This window comes from Ipomoea nil, unplaced genomic scaffold (genome assembly GCF_001879475.1).
Source record: "Ipomoea nil cultivar Tokyo-kokei standard unplaced genomic scaffold, Asagao_1.1 scaffold0276, whole genome shotgun sequence".
NCBI lineage: Eukaryota > Viridiplantae > Streptophyta > Magnoliopsida > Solanales > Convolvulaceae > Ipomoea > Ipomoea nil.
The window spans coordinates 3,930,911-3,940,038 of record NW_017616704.1 but is presented as its reverse complement, the minus strand read 5'-3'; the positions used below and the strand labels follow the sequence as shown (position 1 = coordinate 3,940,038).

The following is a 9,128-nucleotide window of genomic DNA, read 5'->3' as shown; positions in this document are numbered from 1 at the left end:
GCACCAACCACCAAAACCAACTACTCAACTAAACAAACAAGCAAGAACAAGCACACAAGGCAAGCAACAAGCAACTAACAAACGGTAACAACAACTAAGAGGTAACAACAGGCTGCAGAAGGATAAACAGGCTTACCACAGCACCGAGCTACAACGACTCACTCTCCGATTCATGAGCGCTCTCCTCGACTTGAGCTGGCCTCAATCTGATCTAGCCTCTGGTGGACAGCAACGAACTGCGTCTTCAAGTACGTGAAGCCTTCTTTGATCATACGGTTCTGTTGACGAAGCAAAGAGACTACACGCTCCTCATGCGTCATGGAATCATGCTCCCTTTTGGTGTGGGCTTCCCTTCTTCTTTGATTTTCTTCGCTCTCGGAATCACTTTCCTCGGCCTCGGCAGCTTCAGGTGCTTCTACCTCTTCTTCACGGCTTGCTTCACCCTCATCTTCCTCATCACCTCCCAAACTCTGGACGGCAAGGTTCAACTTTCCAGCATGAATCTCAAGCTCAACTGCGAGCTCGGCTCTTTCTTCGGGGGATTTCCTTGCAACTTCCTCGAGAGTGATGTAATCACCATCATCCAACTGAAACAAGTTGCAACTTCGAAGATTGGTGGCATCCAACACCATCTTTCCTACGGGTTTCGGTATACAACCATCAACAATTACACCCTTTCCGACAAGAATCCAGCTCAACACCATCCCATATGGTAGGCTCTTTCGGTTGTGATCACGACAGAATACCATATGTTGCAACATCAAAGCCGGCAGATTGAACTTTACCATGTTCTTGAGACAGAAAGCAAAGGTGCACTCCAACTTTCCCAACAATCGACTTTTGTTGTTATTGGGCAACAAACAATCTGACACCAGCATAACCAAGATCCTTTGCTCAGCGGACAACCACTTTTTCTCCGGTCTTGAGGCTTGAGTGAAGCCACTCGTGCGACCCAACAAATAACTCAAGTAGTCCTGGTACCCCATGGTATCCGTACTAATCCATGACTTACCACTGTACTGAGCAACTCCCGAAGCAGATAAACTCAGAAGCTGAGCTAGCCTCTTTTCAGACAAAACCACTTTCACACCCCTCACTTTAGAAGTGATTTCAAGCTTATCACCATCCTTCGTCACAACCATGTGACGATAAAATTCCTTAACCAAACTTGGGTAGGTCTCAGCCCTTATGGCGAGGAACCCATCTAACAACCCTTGGAATCTAAGCATATCCAACAAAGATTTAGGAAAAGATTCCAGGTCGAAAGCTTTACCTTCAAGAATGAGGTAATGGGCATCCACCCATTCCACTTTCCTTGCCAAACTTGACCTTCTAGGCATGATAGGAGATGACCCAAAACTCAACAAAAGAAACCCAAAGCTTTCCTCTTCTTCTCCTTCTTCTCGCTGCCCACTCTCTCTCGCTGCTCTCTCTCTCTCTCTCTCTCTCTCTCTCTCTCTCTCTCTCTCTCGATCACGACGGCCCCGCGGAGGCGAGCTGGTCCCGGCAGGCGGCGACTCCGGCGGACGGCGGTTCGTCGACAGGCAGGTGGTGGTGGCGGGTGGCAGGTGAGGCGACCGGTTGAGGGGGGGGTGGTCTCGGCTGAACACACGGGTAGAGGTGAAGGGGAAAGAAATTGGGATTTTAGGGATTTTGGGAGAAATTGGGGAAAGAAGATGATTTAATTTGGGGATTTGGGTAAAGTGAAAATTTATGGTTTAGATGGAATTAAAATTGGATAGATTCTAAGAAATATAATTAGCTCAAGTGGTTAAAGAGTTGGGTAAGTAAAGGGTATACTTAGGTTTGAAACTTAAGGTTTGTAAATAAATGTTTTACTTTTTCTTTTAGGCTACACAAGAAAGGATTTTGTATGGGTTTTCTATTCCCAAACTCAAAGAATAATTGGAGAAATTTAGGTGGTTCTCAAAAGAAAGGGTTGCAAGAATATCCAAGTGCGAAGGTTATGGACTTAACCCATGACTCATTCCAAGAATAAACAACTAACTCCACAACTAGGCTCGCTCATAAAATTAAGGGAATCATTTATCAAGAAAGGCGTACACTTAATCTCAAAAGAATCATTCATCAAGGGAAAATCATGACAAGGATAGCAAGACAACTCAAGCAGACAACGAAGAAACACAAGACAACACACAAGGTAATAGGGAGCAAGGTGAATTCTAGAGACAAGGGTAGGCTAGGAAAAGATTACCTGCTAGCTCCTCCTCCACTAAGCCCTCGGTCTCCGCTTGCGAACGCCCCATCACAAAGACTCTCCCCGAGGGCCTGGCCCCGGCTGCTCCATGGCTCGAGCTACCTCCTACTGCTCCTCCGGCTCCTGGGGGTGGTGGCAACACCCTTTGATTGGCTTGCTGAGGGCACTCGGCAACCTTGTGACCCCTATCTCCGCAACGAAAACATCATAACACGAAGCCACTGCAATTCTGACCCGCATGCACCTTTCCACATCTATGACAAGGAGATGACTTGACTTGATTTCCATGCTCCACTTGGTTGGGTCTTTGGGTTGGAGATGATGTATTCTTAGCTTGTAAACTTGGTCGCGGCTTCTTGTAGGTGGAAGAGCCTCCACTCTCGGTCCTCTTTCTAGCAAGCTCATAAGACCCTCGCTGAAGCTGCTGAACACGATACAGATCTGCAGCACTCACATATGCATCCTTTAAAGAACTCGGCCTACTCACGGTCAAGGCCTTTCGTGCCTCATAATTCAAGCCAGCAACGAATTTCTCAACCTTGGCGAGCTCTGTAGGCACAAGCATCCGGGCGAAGCGCGCAAGCTCGAGAAACTTCTTGTGGTACTCGACCACTGACAAAGATCCTTGCTGAAGATGGAGGAATTCCTCATACATCGCGGCTCGCACATGCGCCGGATAAAACCTCTCGCGCATCCGATCTTTAAGCGCAGACCAATCGAACTCAGGCTCCTCAAGGTAGGCTGGACCCTCATGTATCCACCATAGATCAGCCTCGTGACAGAAGTAGAACGTCGCCAGCTCTACTCTCCGCTCCTCGGGGCAACCCACAACCGAGAAGATCTTATCAAACGCTCTCATCAATTCCTCCAAAATAACCGGGTCTTCTTCACCCGCGAAGGTCGGTGGTCGGTGACCCGACACAAGACGACCCATGTCCCTGTGCCCGGCAGGTTGAGGAGGTGGCACGGGATGGTTGTTGTTCAGCAACGCCTCACTAAGAGTTTGCATCGTCTGCGTCAACTACTGCAGGTTCTGGGCAAGCTGCTCATTCGTGGGGGGGGGGGGGGGGGGGGGGTCACAAAGCTTCTACAACAACAACACGGTTACCAAAAAGACAACAAACAAACAAACAGCTAAAAACAACGCTCAGCTCACCGCGAAACTTAGAGTCCTAAGCCTAACACATAGATTCTTAAGGTCACTTTAAGGTCTCAAACCACACTTAACCACTTAGAAGTCTAGACTTTATCAACCTAGGCTCTGATACCAACTGTGACACCCCCTAATTTCCATGTAGAATTAAACCTTAAACATGCAGATAACTAACCAAAATATCAAACACAGCGGAAGACTAAACAAGGATTATATAAACAGGAAATAAAAAGGGTGCTATGCCACGCCCACCCAAAGGTGAACGCACAGGCTAAACATCTGCATAATCCACAATCTAAATCCATACCACACAAGAGTACTAATGTCTATCCTTGGCTCACAGGCCACAAAAACTCAAAACAAAGGGATCTACACTAACAGGTTCTAGACCGCGCTCTCGTCTACACATCACCTGAAAGAAACACATAAAAGATGGGACGACGCCCGGTCAGCGAATAATGCTGGTAACCCACCAATACATGTGAAATATCATACATAGATAGGATATACATATGTAAAATCATTTACGAAACAGAATATATATATATATATATATATATATATATATATATATATATATATATATATATATATATATATATATATGTTCAAAACCAAGAGCATAAGTCAACACAAGGCTCTATGCACTCACCACAAGCATTCGGGAACACATCCCAAGACCACAAGAAGTACAACGACACAAAAGAACGACTCAAGGCATAATCTACCATCAGACAGTAGATTAACATCCGACATGTATAACACAGGAGAGAGTAAAGACACAACCATTGGCAACACATGCCTTTGTGACATCACACGTCACAAATAAAGAAATACACAACAACGGCTACACAAGCCTTCGTGACATCACCCATCACGAATTGATATGTCTTCCTTATGCCTGGTTCCAACCTTATGGCTACCCCCAACCTTATGGCTACCCCCAACCTTATATCTAGTTCCAACCTTTACCTCCAGGACCCCTGTACACCAAGTCCAACCTTATCCCTCCAAGGACCGTCGTCCCCTCTCCAACAGATCTCCAACAGAACCACCGATTTCATAGTACACGAGGGTACCGAACACACACGGCAACACATGCCTCCCAAGAAATACGTGAACCTTACACAAAGGTCACAAACACCATAATCGCGTCATGGCCACCACGAGGACGACTGCCGTACCTTGGTGACTAGTGTCCTATACCACTAATCGTGCAATTCAGGTACAGCCACACACCACACCACAATAGGAATCAATCAACGGATCACACCGAAGATATGAAACCATACTCAATCAAGGAATGGATCACAGTCCAACTACAACGATGAACAACACAAGTCATCATCAACAATAGGAAGGTACAAACAACACACACGCTAGCATTAAAATGCCGAACTAGCATGCTTATCAAACGGGTAAACCAAAAGTAGTTCCGAAGAACTCACAAGACCCATCACGGTTCAACGAAACACAATGTTGAACACTTATCACGATTCAAGACACCAAAACCTACATGGATTGCTACCATATAGTTCTAGACATACGAAATATCAAGAAGACACTCAAAGAGTTCCACAAAAGAACATCGGGAAGTCAAAAGACCAAATACCGAGTCAAAAGAATCACGGGGAACAAATCCCCACATAACCATGTATTGTTCCCCGCGGGTGGGCCCACGAGTAGACCCCCACTCGTGGTTCCGCCCTCGGGTACCACACCCAGCCATCCTGTACCCCACGTGTGGGGCGGCGTGTAGGCCATCGCCCGCCGTTCTGCCCGCGGGTACACTACCCTGTACCAAAACATCCCTTCGGGGATTTTCAACACCAAGCTCAAATTCAAGTCCAAAACATGTCAAATCTCACCAAACACAACAAAATGACTTGAATCGAAGGAATAGCCAAGCAATGGCATACAAGAACCCTAAACACAAGCTCTAGATATGCATTTTCACAAGACAATGCATAAACACTCACATTTCATAGCAAAACACATGTAGAATCCAAGAAATCATCATATAGGTAAGCAAAATAGATTTTGTAGAGCATGGGTTACCTCTTGTAGACAAAAACCTTCACTTAACACTTCACCAAGCTCCTAATAAGGTTCACCTTCCAAACCCACTTCAAGAACACACCAAAAGACCATAAAGATTCTATCTTTAAGGAAAGACAACTTAGAAAACACTAAAAACACAAGATAAACATAGAGCTTACCCTCCTAGATGCTCAAATGTATGAAAGGTAGAATCTTGTAGACAAACTTTGAAGATTTGACAAAGCTCCAACTTGGCTTGGAAGAAAAGCTATCTAACTTTTAGAGAGATGGAGGAGTTCAAGTTTGGAAAGGGTAAGGAGAAAGAATGAGGTGTGTCTTCTAGGTTAGCTTGTATTACTAACATAAGGTGAAATGTCTTGAATACCCTAACTAAAATGAAGAGGTGTTAGGGAACAAAGGAACTACTCACAAAGCTTTAGGTACAACCTTGACTTTGGGTTGACTAGTCAATTACTAGTCCTCGACTATTGAATTTTCAGGAATTTAAGGAATTAAATTACCAATTGAATTAGGATTAATTACTTAATTAATCCCTTAATCGAATTTGGATTACGGGGTGTCACAACAAGACTATCCTAGGGGAGAACTATGGCACCAACACTAGGCTATGTAGAACCTAGTCTCTCCAATCCTAAGTCGGCGGAGGCATTTTATCAAACATGTAGTGGGCGGTCTACCTTCTCCTCTCGGGCCTAACCCTATCGGGAACGAGGGCGAAGATTGGGATGAGTAGGACTAATGGAAGCACAATCTCTTGCTACTTCCACACTCCTATACTCCTCTCCTCATTGTGGCCACAAATGAAGAGTGAATCAACATAGAACTCATCCACAACATAGGAATTCTAGGTCAAGCAATACATCACAAACTCATCAATTAATCCACACAATACAAGAATGCATAATCACAAATCAATCATCCAATTCCTAGAAAAATCTAACTACACATCATGAAATGAGATCACAATTAAAGTCATGGAATGGAGAGATTAATACATGAAATAGAAGATGAATGGAAGTAGTTACCACACTTGAATCCTCCAATGCAATCTCAATTACATGAATTGGGAGCTTTCCAATCTCTAATTGAAACTTAGAGAGATAAACCTAACCAAGGAGCTCTGCAAATGCAGAGAATGGAAATGTCAAAATGAAAAGAAGATTATTGATCAAAGTCCCGCGCCCCTCTTTTATTTCCACCAACTGCCCTGACGCGCGCACGAGAGGCGTACGCACAGATTATTTCGTCCACACGCGTCGGTTCGTCGTGTGGAACTTTCCGGTTACGCACCACACACGGCCCACACGCGTGGGGCACTCGTGGACGGGCTCCGGGCACCTTTCTCCATTGCATTCGTCCCTGGTTCACCCCGGTTTAATCCACACGCCTTCTTTTGTGCTCAAAACCTTCAAAATCACTAAAGTGAACATAATCATGGGCATTTGCAACACATTAGCATAATTATAGTATTTGCAACATAACTCATTCACAATTGACCATAATTATGCATAATACAACCCCTTAATGACCCCTAATTAATAGTGGTGTCTTTGGCACTTATCAACAAACGTTCTTTAGCATTTCATTTTTCATCCACAAAGGGTTTTCATCTTTCATACCCCAAGTCCTAGAAACACTTCTAATGTGTGGAAAGGGACGCTCATTTATATTGACCTATGCTCCTCTTTCCACCTAGTCCGCATGGTAACATCAAGGACGATGTTTGATTTAAAGTGTGGAAAGGATGCACTTTGTGCTTTATTGTTTGAATTCTCAATTTGTTGAATGGTGCTCGATTGATGAATGTGTGTGGTGATGGAGTGTGTGTCATTGTTCATATCATTTTGGAAGTGTGTTAGCGATGTGCCAAAAAATGTTTTTATTTGGGGAATATCCTTTGGAAATTACCTCTTTACAACAAGTGAGGATTGCATAGAAACCCAATAGGTTTACACTTTTGTATGCTTGCATGTCATCCACCTCTTATTTTGTTTGGACCTTAGTCAAGGATCTCTTGAAGTGGGAGTGTATACATCTCAATTTTAGAAAGATAGTTAAAAGCGAGGCCCGGAATCTTACTATATATTAAAGCCATAAGATTGCAGCCAATCAAATGGCTTCAAATTCCCGCCCAAACTAAATTGTGCCGTTTTGGACTATACAATATTGCGCTCAAAGAATTCAGATGAGCTTTATCTTTAAAATAAATGTGTTTGTATTTGAATTAAATACTAAATCTATTATCAACCACCTTTTTCGTTTCCCAAATTTGTGGGAAGTTGTTCCGCCATTTGCATTAATAAATACATCACTGTAAATTCAAATCAATCTTGGATGTTGAACCATTTGGTGCAGCCTTCATAATTCCAAGAAAGTCTTCAATTTTGAAAGACACTATTCAGCATCTATATAAACCTCCATTGATAGCAATCTGCACTCCCAAATTCACCATCTATCCAGTTCAAACAACCTGCAAATACACAAAGCAACAATAAAAAATTTGTTCGAAATAACATGCCATCGCAGTACATATCTGTTAAAAGATATTGGCCGTTAACATATTGACTCTGATTTGGTATGTTATTTCTTTGTTTTTTGTTTTTCTTTTGGATTTTATCATGTTTATCCAGTTAGTTCACTGCAATGCAGGAACTTTGAATAGATGGAACGGAAGCAACAACCATGTTGAATAGATGGAAAGGAAGCAACAACCATGTTCAGTGAATGAGTGAAGTCATTTTGCACCTGGAGTTGATCAAGAAAAGAATCCTATTTCAAAAATGATAGAAGAATGTGAAGATGATGATTCAGACATGGTAATACTATTTCAAAAATGATAGAAGAATGTGAAGATAATGATTCAGACATGGTAATACTATAATCCTACCATATTGATGTTGTTTATAAATTCTTCAATTTATTTCATTCATGAATCAGACATGGTAATACTATAATTCTACCTCTACATGTGTAAAATTTCTTATGCATATTTCAATTGTATTATTTCTTATACCTTTTTATCTAAAACTTTATATGAAATATGTTTTGAAGAAAAACAAATGTACACTGTTAAAGACAAACTTTTGTCAATATTGCTTCCATTTTTTTGCACATTGTTCACTGTTTAAGCTTTAAACCAATCTTTCACTGCCTAATATTTTAGTTTTCTGACTACTTTTAAAAACAGGGAACATATACTCATCTTAAAAAAATGTTTTTGATAAAAGTTTCTATTTTTAAATTTCCAGGACCCTTCTAAGGATGATGAGGTAAACAACCCAAAATTGAAAGACAACCAAGAAAAAGAGGATGACTTATCAGTTCAGGTAATTATTTTAAATACACAAAATAAAAAAACTGATATTGATATAACTTTCTATTTTTAAATTTCCAGGAAGCTTCAAAAGGTGATGAGGTAAACAACCCAATAAATGCCGAAAAAGAAGGAATGATACTGACACTGAAGACTCAAATATTGTGAAAAGATGCCTTATGGACCAATTTTCTCCAACCAACTAACTTAAGATGGTGAAGGAAATCAACCTTTTTTTTTTAAGAATTATTAGTGTACTATGGACATCAACATTATGATGCCCTCACATTGGATTGGACTTATATCACCATTTTTTGGATGATTAATTAGCTATGTTAGATTTGTTAAATGTTTTACTAAATGCCTACTTTGTAGTTTCTATT

At 41.9% G+C, this 9,128-nt stretch overlaps 1 long non-coding RNA gene across 1 annotated transcript; it reads right to left on the bottom strand.

Moving 5' to 3' along the window:
• Positions 1-7,629: 7,629 nt before the first annotated feature.
• Positions 7,630-8,245, bottom strand: LOC109154707. Its single transcript, XR_002049768.1, has 2 exons — positions 8,145-8,245; positions 7,630-7,902 (listed from the first exon to the last, which is right to left on the bottom strand). It is a non-coding gene; the product is annotated as an uncharacterized LOC109154707 (long non-coding RNA).
• Between the last annotated feature and the right edge of the window lie 883 nt (positions 8,246-9,128).